At 34.0% G+C, this 17,167-nt stretch overlaps 1 protein-coding gene across 2 annotated transcripts in view; it reads right to left on the reverse strand.

Moving 5' to 3' along the window:
- The window catches only part of NOVA1 (neuro-oncological ventral antigen 1), a 156,379-nt gene that overhangs the window by 3,077 nt on the left and 136,135 nt on the right, over positions 1-17,167 (reverse strand). The gene's annotated exons all lie outside the window — the stretch shown is intronic.

Below are 17,167 nucleotides of genomic sequence, written 5' to 3' on the forward strand. Positions count from 1 at the left end.
CTGTAATTAAAAAAAATATATATAAATAATACTTCTGCTTTGTGCATAAACACTATAATATTTTGCTACCCTATAAAAGGAAGGAAAAGAATGAAGCAAGTTAGTTACCATGTTTTTAAAAGAAAAGGTTAAAAAAAATATTGAAAAGAAATACAGCTCATCGCGCTTTTTAATGCTCTGCATCTGTTTCAAATATACAATACAAAGAATTAAAGATAACAGGAAAATCATACTTATCATTCTCCCACAGAATATACTGCTTTCAGCATAGTACATTTCAGACCAAAAGATTAAGCAAATGCACGTATTATGCTCATATGGAAAGACTGTCTTAGATTGTATCAAAGTGAGTGTTTTCATTTGATTCCTCTCTTTCCAGGCTAATGTAGCAAACCAGCTTCTTGGACAAAATGCGCCTGAAATTCTTTACCTTCCCTTAAAACACCTACAGTAACAATAATTAAAAAAAAAAACCAACAAAACCCAAAGAAGCCCAAAACCCTTGGCTAAAGCAAATATGGTATAGCATGGACAGTTAAAATAGTTGTCTTGAACAGGACATGATCTTGATTGTTCAACCTGGATCCATCAGTATACAGAAATTCATTATGTGCTACACTGTATCATTATTCAGCCTGTGGACATGAAGTACAGCAGGAGAGAGTATCTAAACGCTGAAGATTTTGAAAGAATAAAATATGGCATTTGTACATCTTAAAACGTTTATCAAAATGTCTCCAAACGAAGGGTATTTGCCTATAAATCCTACCTTTCCTCCTGTTTAAACAAGTTTCAAGCTGATACAACCTCATTAATGTCAACAAATTTATTCCTTATTGACTTATTGCTATGAGTGAAGAATGACACCCAAGATAAAAATTCAATATTTATACATATTTTTCGTAGCTTTTTTTATATACGTTTTACAAACGTGTCTCAGTTTTAATGTACCATCTGCTTCATGATATTGAATTAATATGATGTTTTATCTTACAAATATACAGTTTTAGTAGCCTACTGATATCCATTCATCCAGGTTTTGTGGATTGTATATGTAGGGGTAACGCTTCTCAGTTTCGCAATCCTTTCACCAAAATGCCATCTAAAATCTCAGCAACAAGTCAATACAAAATACAATTAAAATTTTATTAGCAACATTCTCATTTTACTGCCTCATTATAAAGTCAAGCTTATTATAAAGTCAAGCTAATTTGGAATAAAAATGCATGCCCTATAAATAAGCTTTTTCTAGTTTTACCCATTTTAGATATTTCCAGCTATTATGGTAGCATCAAAATCAAATCTTTGAAAATCCAGCATACTACAGAGTTGAGAAACATTTCTATTTTCCACTTACACAATATCTACATTAAAAATTGTAACATACCATATTGTATTTTTGCACTGAATTGTTTTACAGCATATATAGAATTTTTAAATTCTTTAGAATTTCATTCATGTTCATTGACATCAAAACAAAAGATGTTCTATGGAATAAATAAAAAATTATTAGGTGCTGACTTATTCTAAAGGTAACATAAACGTATGGCATTGAAAAAACATTTAGCCTACCCATATACTAAATAATCCTATAAAACACAAACATCTCAATATGTGTATATACTTATATACATATTTGTGTATATATACAGACACACACACACTGAAATATTTTTTTATATATATTTATAGACACACTCATTTTTAAGTCAGGACACCTCACAGTCATTTTAAAATGCAGTTCAAACTATGTGGCGATTTTGAGGTGCCCTTTTTTAGTTTTCCTATCAGAAAAAGGAGGAAACCACTCTTAAGATTTGATTTGGTATTTGGGATCTAGATACAAAATGTATTAACTAATTGCTAAAAATAAGGAATGTTTAGATTTTTTAAAAATATATATATTTCAGGGGTTTGTTTGCTTTGGTTTGTTGTTTTGTATGTTTTTTAACTAACATTGCAAAAATGTGAAGTTGTAGAAAAAGTCACCCAGGAAAACTCAATAATAAGTGCGAATCATTTATTGCATGGCACAGCCTTCATGATTATGGTTTTGTGCCACATACTATAGGAAACATTTACTTGACTCCCCTGATTTAAGCCATACTAACAGCTTCGTTGGGAGATTGACAACTGTGATTTGCCAGATTCTGCTTGGTTTCATAACCAATGTGCACAGTTCTGACCAAGTTAGGCGTAAGCGCTTATGTAAGTTTAAGAGAAGAACCTAAGAACATAAGAAGGTATGAAAATACACTCCCATAACCACACATGTGATTGCAGAAGTAACTAGAATATTTCATTTTAGGACAGCATTGAAGCACATGTAATATCATAGCTACACATGCAACATGAAAATCCAGGTTACTGTAATATGGCTAAAATTACTCTAAAGGATTGGTGTAGTAAAATAAAATAATGGTTTAATTCAGCCACAAAATTAAGAAGGAAATGTTCTGTATGCAACAAGAAAGACTTTCTCAATAAGAAAATACTATGTTTCTCAATTGACATCACAAAAGTTCATTTGGTTCACCGCTAACAGCTCTGGTTGTTCGACAAAATTATCTGTCTAGTCAGAGGAAAGATAAAGAATGATCTCCTCCTTCATACTCATCCACTCCTACCTTGTCCAGAAATGTTTTTGTACTTAGCCATACAAACAACAGAGAAATTATGATGCATTTCAGAAATCTTGGATTTGCTGGATTAATATGTTATATGGTTGTCTGCTTCTGAGATAAATAAAAATATCCTTTTCTAAATATCCATTTTAGAAACATCAGGTTGTGTGTTTTAACTGGCAACTCTCAATTTGTTTTAGTATAGGAATATACCCCTGCCAGGGTGAATATTTCATCTATTAACATACAGGACATCTTTTAAAAATATACATGTATTAAAAAATTAGACAATATGCACAACCTATGTTAGACTAAGATGTCACACGAAACATTATATTTCAATCAAAATTCCATTTTTAACAAAACAAAAATACATCCGTATGCATTTTGCTTAAAATATAAGTAAAATCCTGCTCTTCTTGAAATAAATGGCAACATCTGCATTGAGATACTAAATTGTAACATTCCTGTATTTGTGACAACTGATTGAAAATGTTATTTAAAAATGGAGATAATTGCTTTAAAAAGCAAAACATATTTAGGATTTTTTTTTAATTTATATTAATCTTGCTACCAATTTCTAATTCTCCATCTGTTTCCTGCATTCACTTGATTTTCCCTGGTTTATATATTGGAATATCAACTCTTTACAGCAACATTGGTTGTATTGTATACTAACACAGTATCTAACATATTAGGCTACAGCCCTCTAGGTGCCAGTATAAATGAAATCATGCAATTTTTTTTTTTTTTCTCTGTTGAAGCCTAAAATCCATAAGGTCACTTAATTACAAGGTATAAAATAATACAACAAAATTCTTGGTCTCAACTCTGGTTATACAAACAGAAATTGAAACAGCAAAGATTATCTATTTGGTTTTGTTACCTGCACCAACACCATTTTTTAAGGACTTAACTCCCCGTCTGTCAGGGAAATTGGACAGTGGTCCTACTTCCCTTTTACAGATAAGAAGTTCAGAAAGTGATTTGGATGCAGAAGTGAGAAACCTAACTACCACCCAAAATACGTGCTCTGAGCTATCCAATAAAGGTATCTTTGACTACGCAGGAACATTAGATTTCCAGGCTTGTGCGTATGCTCCTGGCTATGTGGAAATTTGTGCTGCAAAAAGGAGAGTATCTAAAGCAATTATGAACGTAAGCTTAAAATATATATGCAATTTAATTTTTTTCAAATGCTGTAGGAAGAAAAAATGGAAGGAACTCAACTTCTATTTCATGCCAAATAGATTTTATAAAAAATGAGGATAGCGATTATGACATTTGCTTACTCACAAAGCAAATTAATTACTTCCACAGGCATCACTCTCATCCTATTTGCATTGGCATAAGCAAGTTCAAAAATCAGGCTCAGCGAGTATAATACTTCTCCCCTGAAAAGGAACCAAACTATAACAAAAATAAAAGAAACAAAGTAATTTCACTGCATATGTTTTCACTAATACATTGTTATGTCTTTAAAAGCCTTGACAAAGGTGCAACAGTCAAAGAAACTGTGGTGCTTAAGAAGGGCTCAAACCGGAGAGCAGTTTGTTGCCCTCAGTTCCCAACAAAGTCAGCAGAGAGTTGATGAAACTCTGCACTTCAGAGGAGGATGCTCGGTACTCGAGGGTTCTCAGCCATTATGTCCAGAGGACACAATTCAAATTGCTTTAACTTAGTATTAGTGGCTCATATTCACCCCTGCATGCTGCAAAATCCTAGACTCCTCAACTCTATATCAGCTAATTCCCTAATCCTTTTCCACTTATTGACAACCCACTTGCATAACCCCATGCTGCTCTCAGCTATCACGTCAGCATCGCATAAAAGTCCTCTGATCTACCAGACTGAAAGTCCTGGCTCAGTTGTGGGAGCTGAATAGCATCTACTGTGGAATGCCAGATGTTTGGTGATTATGCTATGCCACTTCTCATCCCCTCCCTTATGCTGCAAGGAGATAATCTGCACTGAGCAGCTATGAGTGTATATCAACACACGCAAAATATCTTTATGGGAAGCAGAACCATGACCAAACCTGCACTGCTACCCACACTAACACCTCATGTTCTATCTCCCCAATCTTCATTCTCACTCCTCTCGTGTAAGCACGTCCAACTACCTATAGCAAGGTTCCCAACCCCTTTCACTTTTCTATTACCTTATTTCCTTGCCCTCCCTCTCTCTTATGACATGTGCTCTGGTTATATTCTCACTTCTCAGTCTCTGGAGGTGGGGGGGTGGCAATCACAGACTAGTACCTTATGTGCCACCCAGCTAATATAAAGTATTTACCTGGCAAACGTAGTGGGAGGATGAAATGCATGCTGACTGGCTAGATAGCAAGAATTAGCACTTGATGTGGCTGTTATGCCTATTAGACTAACTGTACGTAGGAGGCCAAAACCCATGGCTTTAAGTTTAAAGCTTCACATGGTGGTGTGGCACATGGCTGTACTAAATTGCACCAGAAAAAGAAAAAAGTCTCACTGCTTACACAAAATAGCATCAAAACTTGGAAAAAACCGAACCCAACAATTTGACAGTGGAAGCATTTAATTGCATCATCCTCTGCTTATTCCACCTCACAGAATTATTTCTGAAGAGATTGCACAGAGATTAATGAACCAAGGAGCTTTTTAAGCTGTTATTCAGCTTTCCTTTTTCCTCTTTTATTTTCACAAGTTTAATTATAATTCATGCCATGAATCTTCTGTAATAGTTGTACTTTTTTACTTCCATTAAATCTTTCAACTACTTGTGTAATGTTATTTTATCTTAACAGAGAAATACCTTTACAAAAAGGTCCCTTCTAATCTAACAAATTTATCCTCATCTGGCACAATTCTACATTTTAGTCTCTCTAAAGCAAATCATTGTATTCCCGTAAAACTATATTTAAATTACTATCTTCCATTTTATCTCTTTTTCTGTCTTCATTGCTCATCAATAACTTTAAACTCTTTAAAAGTCCATCTGGGCTCTGGATTCTACACCTATGAAAATTTCATGCTATTTTAGCTGCTCATTTGACTATAGGCTTGGAGTTGATCAGAGGGTATTCTGAAAGCACAAGTTCCTGTAGAGAGCAGGCAATGAAGAGTAAGAGCCACATGTTATTTCTCTGTGTGGCAGGCTAAACACACTGCTACAGTAGGCTGTTATTGATGTGAGTAGTCCTGTGCCATCCATCCTTAAACTGAAGCAGCAGTATGATGAAAATCGGGGATAAAAATCAGGATCAACAAAAGATGTGATAGAAGTGCACTAGAATTAAGCAGAAAGATAACTAAATACTTTGCAGGCGAGATGATGCCGGTACGCACTTAGAATTTACAGCCACACTCCGCTGTATCAGGCAACTCTTGGAAAGTCCCTGGCTACATACCCAATGTCAGCCACAAGTTCAAGGCAGAACAAGCTACCAAAAGGTCAGGAATCATCCTATGTGTACAGCAGGCAGAAATACTAGGCTGGTCTGGACAGGTGCTTGTTCACATCGGACTTGGGCTCAGCCTCCAACAGCCGGCTTACACAGCAAATCTCTACTGATTGCACATATGTAGCCTCAAGGAAGTTAGTGGAATTTCTCTCACTAATTTCAATAGCTCTCGATTGGGTTCCACATGTACATATGGTGAAATACAAACTTACTTTTTCAGAGGTATTTTGCACTGAACAAATTCCTGGTGGCTCAGTCCAAGAGTATACATTTTATTTTTGGAGAAAATACTTAGAAGGAATAGAGACACCTTTCTAATGGTCTGTTTGATATTTTCTTACAAAAAAGAGAAAATATCCATAAAAAGAGAAGCAGTTCTTTGTAAATTTAGCTAGATCATAATGTAAATAAACCTAATCATAAATTAGTCTTCATCTTCCCTGATTATGTTTAAACTCTGTAAATGCCATACCAATTCAAGTTCTCTCTGTCTATAAAAGGATGTCTAGAATGGAAACATTCTGTGAACAAGTGCAATTGGATTACAGGAAAAGATTAGCTGCTGCTACTTTGTTCCTCAACATAAAGCACATCTTTTATTTCTAGACACGTTTGTGTTCCTGAGATTTTCTTCTTATCACAAGCAGCACATATATATGTAGTACTTCCTTCATATATTTTACCTGAAATTATTGCAAGATGAATGTCACTTTTGTTATTTCTCTATGTTGCTACTTTGTGGTATTTCTGCCCTCATAACTAATTTTTCTTTCAAGTCAATTCAAAGTTAAATTAATCCATTGAAAAAAATATTATTACAAGTAAGAGGTTTTTCTCAAGTTAAAATCATACTAGATTATTACAAATATAATAAATTAAAACGGCAGTGCAAACAGATATTCTAAAACATTTATTTGTATCTGTCAGTCCATTGCAGCAGGAGTTTGGGCCGATTCCCACTCTACTGTTTATCACAAGTGCTTATTTTGTTCCAGTTCTCAGACCTCCTCTCAGCTGAAGCTGCATTTCGCAAAGGTATTATTTCATTTTAGTCCTAAAAACTATCATGCAATAGAAATTTAACTTCAGCTTAAGTGCTTGGGAATAATTGACATCTGAAATCATGAGGCTTAGAACCTTGGAACAAAGCTGGAGAACTATTTACTAGGGGAAAGAATACGTAAGGTTTTTTTTCACAAATTGCTGCTTTGGCTTAAATCTAGACCATTCTTCTATTAGTATTTTATATTAAACCTTGACACTTTTTGGGGGACTGAAAAAAGTACCTCCCACTTCTTTTAGTTACTACTTAATTACGGTTCTGCCCACCTTAAAAGTATCAACATTAAGATTTTTCTTTCATGCTTTTAACTAAAGTTGTCATTTGGAATGCAAACTTCTCACAGCAAGGAATTAACAAATCATGTTTAAACAAACAAACAAACAAATTCTCCAGTCTCTGCTTTAGTTGCCATTCTGTCACCAGTGTGTGTAGGCTCTAACTCATAAATAGAAAGGCTTCTTCTCTCAAAAGCAGTTTTTACTAAATGTGTGCAATGCAAGTTGTGTGTGGAGAGAGAATAATTATTAAAATGATGTTGGTTATACAGGTGGTTGATTTTATGAGATTATCTAGTTCTGAACAAAGTATTATCAAAAATTTACACACACATATGCACACACAAAAGTCTATGAGTAGTTTCATGAGTATCCCTCATGAAAACATGATTCAAAAGTATGGGAATGGAAGAAACCAAACCCTCCATGAATTCTCTATGATACATAGTTTTAATAACATAGAGAAGAAACTTAACTTTTCTAATTTTTTCTGTGTAGCATAAAAACAACATTCTATATTTTATGCATTAATGTTTCATGAGTTTCAAATTACATTTGCAGAGAAGTGTAATGTATTTTGAGTAGCTTCATTTATACTTTTCACTTTTTTATAATTAAAAAAAGAAAGAATGAGCTGGTTACATACTTAATTATACAAGAGCAAAAAAATCATAGAATTTCACTCAATTGCAGATTATGTGGTACACATAGAAAATTAGACATCTATATTGGCTGTGCCATTGTTCAGATGAAACATCTTCTAAGTCAGAAAGCAGGAATACTAACTGCTCTGGCCAGTAAAGTCTGAATGACACTTTCAGTGACAGTAGAATGTTAACCCTATTCTCCAGCTAAATTCACAGTAATTCCCCCTCCCCTTATCTAAAATCTCCCTTTTTTCTTTTCCTCATCTAATTTTTTGCATGGTGCTCTATGAATACCTGCCAACATTCCAGAGTCAAGGATGGGTTTCACAAAAGCATGAATATTTACAGTAGTATTGAGTATAGTAATTTGGGATGCTTCTGACTGAAGGACACCATATAATTATAATGTAATCTCATTATTGGAATTGCTGAAAAGACACTTCTCAATACAAAATAGTCTACAAAAATGCAGATAATGTACATTATTTTAAAAACAAATATGCCTCGCTGATGGCATTAAGGAAACTCCCACTGTTTTGCATTAGACCAGATCTAACTTATAAACTCATAAACCCCATTCCAGATTCCAAAGTGAATCCATCTTCCTGACACAAGTTGGGGCAAAGGTGATGTATCCCTTTTTTTATGCTTTTCCAGTCACAGAACCTATAGATGTTACTTTGGCTCCTCATGGCTATTAACTCATTGTCCAAAGCAGCATTGCACTGGTTGCTTTCCTGAAAAATCTTCAGACAAAAGAAAATAAGTACATAAATGACTAGGACATTTCTGCACTTCTCAAGTCAACCTTTAAAAAGCTGCATCCATTAGCTTTACATATACTCCCCAGTAGCAGATCAGCCATAAACTTGTTCTGAATGATATGCTGTATTTTAACTAGAAATCTTATACTTGATGAAAGCAATTACTGGGAGAAATCCTATGCCTGAAACATACGGCAGATCTGATAAGATGTTCATAGCAAATCTTGGATGGCCTTTATAACATTTAGGAACCCATTTTCCATTGACTTCAAGGAGACTGAGGCTTCCAATTCTTTATTTATTTTTTTTTTAAATGGCTGTGGACCTGCAAGTCCAAGAGAAGCCTAACAGTATTCTTAAATATGCCTTTGACTGGAGTAGAAATTTTCAAGATTAATATGCAATGTTAACATTTCAGCACCTCACAGCTACTCAACAGTGCCCAACTTTCAGTATAAACTTTGATAAATGTGGCTAAAATACACAATGATGTGCTTCTAAAAAAAAAATCAATGCAGAAAATGATACAATGTAGTTATGTCACTTAATTAAATTCAGAGGAAAGGATAGCCAATAGCAAAGTGCAAAGGGACTTGCTGTTACATTGTCAATGACACTTTTCCTTGAAGCTGACTAGAACTTGAAAGCATGGAAAAGCTTAAAACAGGATATTAGAAATACATTGAAATACTCATCCTCTGACATTGCCGGCATTATATTTTACATAATTTACATAATATTACATCATTATTTTAACAGCACACTAAACTTCATCCAAAAATTTAAAATCAAAATCACATTTCAGCATTGCAGTTAAGAATGCTCAAAATTAATCTCGGAAAACTACATTTTAAAATTAATCTATCTATAGGACTGATAGGACAAAAGGAAGGTAGCACTTCTAATTTGTTTTCAGATTATTTTTGCTACAGTTGATTTCTACAAGATATGTAGCACCTTTATTAAGCATTCATTTGGCAATTCAGAACAAAATGTAAGTTCTCAACTCTATACCATCTGGAGGAGGCCTCTCTTTCCAAAGCTGTGAAAGTAAGGGGATTTAGCAGAACCATTTCAATTCTATGGTATGAAAAAGAAGGATTTGTAAGGACCATTAAAAAAAAGTCACTTCCCTTGCTCAAAGCTCCTTGAGATCTTTTTGTGGGAGGTCAAAAGAAAAAGAGTTTGATGATTAGCAATACGAACTTTATTGTTACTTGTATCAACAGGTTTGTGATTTCCAAAAGAAGAGAGTAAAGTGCTCAGAATATATGACAGTTTTTAGTCCTTTTCTTAAAATACACTGTCAATTTCCATATTTCAATTTTTCTATACTCACAAATATCCGCCAATTTTGCTATCACAGCTATCATATTCTGGTTGTTTGAAAATTCAAGTTTTAAGTGAGAAGCTGTGGGACTGAAAAAATCATATAGATTGAAAGAATGAGGTAAAAGAAAGTGCAACTAGCTTTTACCTAGAATCTGAAACATCTTGTTATTCTGAACTGAGAAATGAGGCAGACTCCAAGAATATAAAAGAGTACAGAAACAATACAGTAAAGACCAGAAGGGTATGTAAATTAACATAAAAATATCAAATTTCTATTTCTAAAGAACTATGGCAATATAAATTACCTTTCAACACTTACCAACAGTTGTCATGTAGAAATACAGCAATTTTTTAGTCATTTTCTTTGTTAGATATGGTGATAAATTCTGCTAAACACTTTGGTTTTGACTGATGGCTGATAGTCGGATAGATTTTAATCACTTCAGCTCATCACAGCTACTAAAAGATTTTAGAACCATGCCCCAGTTGTTTCTTCTGATCCTTGCTTGGACTTTGTACATATGGGGATAAAATATTATTGCTAAGATTTAGCAGTGGGTATAAGTACATACATATGCGAGTATATAGCTATTCATCAGTTGTTTCTCTAATAACAATTTAAAAAAGCCTGGACTTCCATGATTTTTTTTTTTTAAACATTGAAGAGTTCCATCAATTTAATTACTACTTTGAGAGAGAAGACACCTGTAGGAATTTACTAAGGGTGTTTTGATAGTAACTGCTTAAAAGTTGTGAAATGAAATCCTGTATACTAGGAAGACAGTCTCTGTGATAAAAAACACAGCCCATGATGGCATGGATGGAGAAGAAGGAGGAGGATAATTAGTGGGCAGCAGATTACAGAGACGAGTGAATATACTCCAGCTGCAATACACCACACCATCACTGCTGGAAAAGCACCTGGCAAAGGTAAAAGTTCAGCCAGTCAATGCTGTTAAAATGCCAAACAAGAGTCTGGTATCACTGATCCACCTCCATCTCATCAGTATTTTACTAGACACCATGGTAGATTTACCTGCTGTTTAGAAAAAGGAAGGGTTTATACTAATTTTGGTGCTTAGAACTTCTACTATTTATTAAGCATTTCAATTTCTTCCCTGCACAATAAAAAACCCTATATAATTACATCTGCACATCCTTCAGCACTTATCTAAGTTCACTTTTCCTTTACTGTACTCGGTTAATATCAGTATTTTTTAACCATTACACACAGAGGCTATTAGTATCTCTGTAGTAGTATCTATAATATGGTAGGTATAAATTTAGACACAGATGACTCTCATCAAACAATCCACACTTCTATTGATGAGCACTGGGTGGAAGGACTTGATCGCTCAGTACATGAAGTGGCTCACTGGCACGGAAAACTATTATTGGTATAGTGTTTGACATCTAGAACTGGATTTTCAATTAAGCAGGACATTTGTTTCAAAAGAACTGAACTTATGGATAGAAGGAGACAGCTAGTAATGGAAAAAATGTACTTTTTTTTCCAGGACTTCTCAGGACTCTAGAAATATTATATTCTATGAAACAGGAAATTAACATTAATTTAAAAAAATGCATACTTAAAGTTAGACTCCTAGATGCTTATTTAGGCTTCTTAATCCAAAAAGCATGCTTGCATGTTCAGCAAACCCAATAGCCAAACCATTTATTTAGAGGATTTAAAAAAAAACTAAATTCAAGCACTCATTTAAGAAACTCCTAGTAATGAGACTCCTTGCCAGTTCTGAATTGCAGCTGCATGCCCATGTCCTTTTTCTTGAATGTCTCCTTAATAATCTTGTAACGAAGAGTTTGTGAGTCACTGATCAGGGATATAAACACTCTGTGTAAAAACTTACCCCTTCTCATCAAAGTCCATTATGTAAACTATTCTAACATGAAAAAGAAGAGTGGAAGGTACCTTGTCAGGTCTAGGCACTGAACTGTAATGACAAATGTTTTCCTAAAAGTAATATAAACACAAATTTTCTCATGAGTTCCTTACTTGATTTAGTAAACATCAGTTTTCCTTCAGTTATAAACACATAATAAGATGGTAGAGCCGGAGTTTTTAAAAGGAGGAAGATTTTAAACACTCATAACATCTAGTTAGGCACACAATTTAAAAAAAAAAACCCAAACAAAAAAAAACCAAAAAACCCACAAGAAGAGGGAAGTCCTTCTTACCATTCCCACTGACATAAGAGTTGATGCAAAGCTTAGAGAAATGGTAAATCCCAAACCACCTGAAGATATCACTACTATATATACACACACAGACTTCTGTACTGTACATATATACTTCTATATGTGACTCCATAATACTTGACTACTTTTAAGGAGAAACAGTCCTATTGCATTTAGTCTCTAGCCAACACTGCCCACTCAGAGAGTACAGAAGCTACTTATTCAGCAGTGCCTCTTTAAATTGTTTGTTCACAAGTCAGCTGATTCTAAAAACAATAAGGAAAAACAAAAGCAAGTGAGTCCGTATGGAAGACATGCACATATTCCTACTCTATACAGACACAATGGATGGAGCCATCCCTTCCCCCCAAGCTCACCAAGTCTTAGACTGTCACAGCTGCAATCACGTCAGCCATGAGTGTGCTTATGCACAAAACCAAATGAAACCTCTCCACATTACAAGATCAGGGAATAAAACCCCCACTCTGTTACAGAATTATTTAAAGAGATTCTCCAACCTTTCTTTGAACCCAAATTTCTGCTCTTAGCAATATTAAGTAATGTAAATAATGTATCTTTTAACTGAGAGGTATCTTTTATAGTCAGTCTGTATTTAGTTACACATAAAGAGATAAGAAGAGACAGAACAGGGCATTTTTTTAATGTTGTGTCTTGACCTCACCTGGCACCAGTTCTGCACATGCTCTTTACTCGCAGATCACAAAATTGTAAGGTAAAATGAAAGATAAAGCTTATAATATCAACCAAAAGACATAAAGTAAACATGCTGGAATGATAAATTACTTGCTACATTTATAACTAATGAACGTGGCAAACAGCAACCAATAAAGATGTTAAAAGATGAATGTACTGCGTCTAAATGAACACATTTGAGTTTTCATGGCCATAAAATAAAATAAAATAATAATAATCCCTAACATTCCCTTCTATATTATTTGTAATTAAAATCCTGGGGTAATTATTCTGTTCTCCATTCTTCTCAGCAAAAGGAGGAAGGGGAGACACACGTGAATTAAAATCCTTGTGGCAACCCCATTAATGTCTCAGCTCAGTGAAAGTAAGAGCATATTTATTCATGTTCTGACCTACCGGTTGTTCTGCGTAGCTTCATGGTGTTTTTCACTATAAGAACAGTGAAAAATGGCAAGAAATTTGGCTTATGCAAAAAGCATCTGGTCCACCTAGATTACCGGTATCCAGGGCTATGGCTGCTTTGCACCCCTGGCTTTGCAAAAGATGACGGGCAGCAGAGGCTTGATTCTTTCTTGTATCGACTGTTGCTTAACTATTAAAAAAGAATTTTGTATAGCAAAAACTACTCAGTGAAATTCTCAGGGATGCTATCTCATAGATGTAATTTGAGAATTATTTTCAAATGAGAAAGGAAGGACAGTTAAAGATAAAACACTTAAATAACCATATCTCTCTAGGTCATAAAGAATAGTAATTGCCAGAAACTTTTATTAGAAAAGAGGTAGTTTCACAAATGGGTGGGTGTCTTCAAACTTAATAAGCACTACTACAGGACTCCGTAGCCCTCTAATGCTAATAGAGCCTCCTGACAAGCCAATTCGAAACCTTCCTCTCAGAGCCCGACGTTACGTCTCTGACAAGGATCAGAGCACAGAGCAAGGTAATATCAAGCTGCCGGTCTCAGGAAATATATCAGTAACTACAACTAAGTTAAGTGGTTGGCTTAGAACTTGACATTCACCCCAGTCAATTTATATGTATATGTTTAATTTATATGTATATCTACTTTCTGGTTTACCCTTTTGTAAACTTGTAGTTATACATTTTTAACCAAGATAGCCACAAGGGAATAGTAACTACTGCTGGAAGAGAAAAAGAACACTGGAATAAGTGGAGGCAATGACATAAATTAGCAATTATTTGAGTAAACAGAAACAAAAAGATTGATAGGTGCTAACACAGACCAGTTATGAAAGTCAGCCTAGCTTATCAAAAAAAGCTATAATTACAAGAGACAATTGAAGGTACAATTGCATCCTCCTCGGTAAACGTGAAGATCCTGGATTTAGAGCATACCAAATTTACCTCAGTGGGGAAAATTGTATATATTTATTATTAAACCACATATTTGCAAACCATATTGTCTCCATACCTCTGTACTCTGGGTTATATTTCTCATACAATGGGAATCTGTAGAGCCAAATTTCATTAAGGAAAACTATAAATAAGCAAAAAAAAAAAATTAGCAACTTTTAAGATTTAATTTAGCATTACAAAAGCTAGGCACAGGCAATACTTGAATATAGATAACTTGCACATATTAATAATTTTGGCTAGATAATCAGCTGATATAAATGTTCACATGGGAAAAAAAAAAAGACTCCTTATGCAAAATAAGGCTGTGGGGCACAAATGTTAAATATAGCTGTATTTACACATACACGTCACAGGTTTTTATACCTGTATTACATATGTGTAATTCTGTGCGTGCATTAACTTGGAAAAATACCTTTCCAAGAATAAATATGGAGTCAACATTTTCATAAGTTGGATTTAAATCTCTCTTTTTAAAGATACACTGAAAAAGAATTTGCATCTAACTCTTGCCTTGATCTCAGCTCCTATGCACACTATATAAATATTCTTCAGCTTCCACAGATTGCATTTTATTTTTATTTTGAAACAGACAAATACAAAAATAAAAATTAAAAAATGAATGACCTGTCTCAAAATGAGGTAAAGGTGAGGAAATCAACATTTACTAATCAGTTTTGATTTCATAATACATTTGTCCCTTTTTATCACTTAACAAATGTTCACTGTGAACATTGTTACAGTAAAGACTCTTTTTAGACAGAGCTCAATAAATGCATTATATAATATTATAATCTCAGAAAGTTTACATAAAACTGCACACAATCTGAATTATAGTTTTTATTAATATTACTGTGCAGTATTATTGCTAACAATGAGATTTATTTTACTATTTCAAGAGTAAAAATAAGTTCTATTTCAAATAAAAATATTCTTTTATTAATTTTGAAATGACAAGATGCTTTTGGTGATGTTAAAAAGGACTAATTTTGCTGAGCCCTCTGACATTCAAATTGACAAGTTTACTCTTTTCACTTTTATTGATTTTTTTTTTTTTCTTACCATCAAAATAAAATTTAGATAGGTCAAAACCAAAGGCTTTCTGTATTAGTAATGTAAATAATAGGACAATTAGAACCATAATAAAAATTTTGTATTTCACAAGCCATGTATTCAGTTAACTTCTTGTCATTATCATATTATATTTAAGTAATTCTATTTTGGTTTGAATAACAAGTACTGAATGGCACATAGGCTATGGAATATAATTACATTTATGAAATACCTGCTGTAATCATAACACTTGTAGTTAAGGCATTTTACAGCTCATGTTTTTTGACTAGAATCCTTAATAAAAATAAACATAGCAGAAAGGTATCTTTATATTAAAAAATATTTTTATACTAAAACATACACAAATTATTGGCATTAGTAATATCTAAATTAAATTCTTAAATTCAGATTTCAAAACATAACTTTCATCCCATCAAGGTTGTAACCTCCTCCTTTTATTACCCTCATTCACATGTGTTCCTATTAATGTAAGGCAGGCATAGTTTACAATTTACTTAGAAATCACATGCAGCAAAGACAACCCTCAATGTATACATGCACATTGTGTACAGTCAGTCTTTACTGTAAATGTTAATGTAGCAATTAATTACCTAATTACTCTTGACATAGTTAAAGCAGGAATTTATACAGAACAGCTCAAATACAGGTGAAATATAACCTGTGAGATGTCTTTAACAGGCAGCTATCTGTTATTTCCTTCTATTTCTAAAACTGAATGTGATAATACTGGTTCTAGACAATATTTACACAGTTATTTTACTCAACATTTTAAATGTATTATGATCAATAAATATTCTGTAAAGATCTGCATATCTTTTGACTTGATTTTTTTTTTCCTGCATCACTTAATTATACATGAGCACTGGTCTGCAGAAGATCTGGAGGAATTGTGTTTTGCTTCAGTATGCTTTATAAAGAACATCATTAATCACAGTTTAATCTGTTTCATAAAACAGTTTTATTCCATAAAGCAGTAACACTTTAAAAGAGCTTACATGGAGACTGCACTTCAGTATCTCATGGGTAGGGGGCAGCTGTTAATTTATTATCACAATTATTACAATTACTATTAAGAGAATAAAGTGGATCAAAATATTCTTACTACATTTATGGTTTGGTTAAGTGAACAGCAAAAATAACCATAAAAAGCTGAGAAGCATGGAGATCATGTATTAGGTTACTAGAAACATGAAAGAAGAATTTACACTGCAGAACTGCCAAACTGCAGGCTTTCAGAAACTTTAAAGGAATAGGAATTTAAAACACACTTTTCTAACCCTATCCAAATCACAGGTGGCAAGATCAATGAATGAATAATCTGGCATGTAGAAGTTTATTATTGCTGAATTATGGTGGGGGGATGGGGGGAGAGTCCAGAAAGACTCTGATCTCTAAGGCTGCTTTTGCTGAGGTGTCACTTGAGAAGCAGGGGAAAACAGAAGGCCAAACAGCCAGCAGTCATTCTGTACCCCCAGACAAATACTCTTTCAAGGCTACAAACTGCAAAGATTCAAACGTAAATCACTGGGAGGTAACAGACCACTGGACTCAGCCCCTGGGCATTTCTAAGGATGCTTATTAGAGTCTATGGTCATGATCCTCCCACGGATCCACTATCAACTGCAAACTATCCCTCTGAATAACTGTTACTACTTGTAGGGA

The sequence above is a fragment of the Haliaeetus leucocephalus genome, unplaced genomic scaffold (assembly GCF_000737465.1).
Source record: "Haliaeetus leucocephalus isolate CR32 unplaced genomic scaffold, Haliaeetus_leucocephalus-4.0 Scaffold417, whole genome shotgun sequence".
Taxonomy (NCBI): domain Eukaryota; kingdom Metazoa; phylum Chordata; class Aves; order Accipitriformes; family Accipitridae; genus Haliaeetus; species Haliaeetus leucocephalus.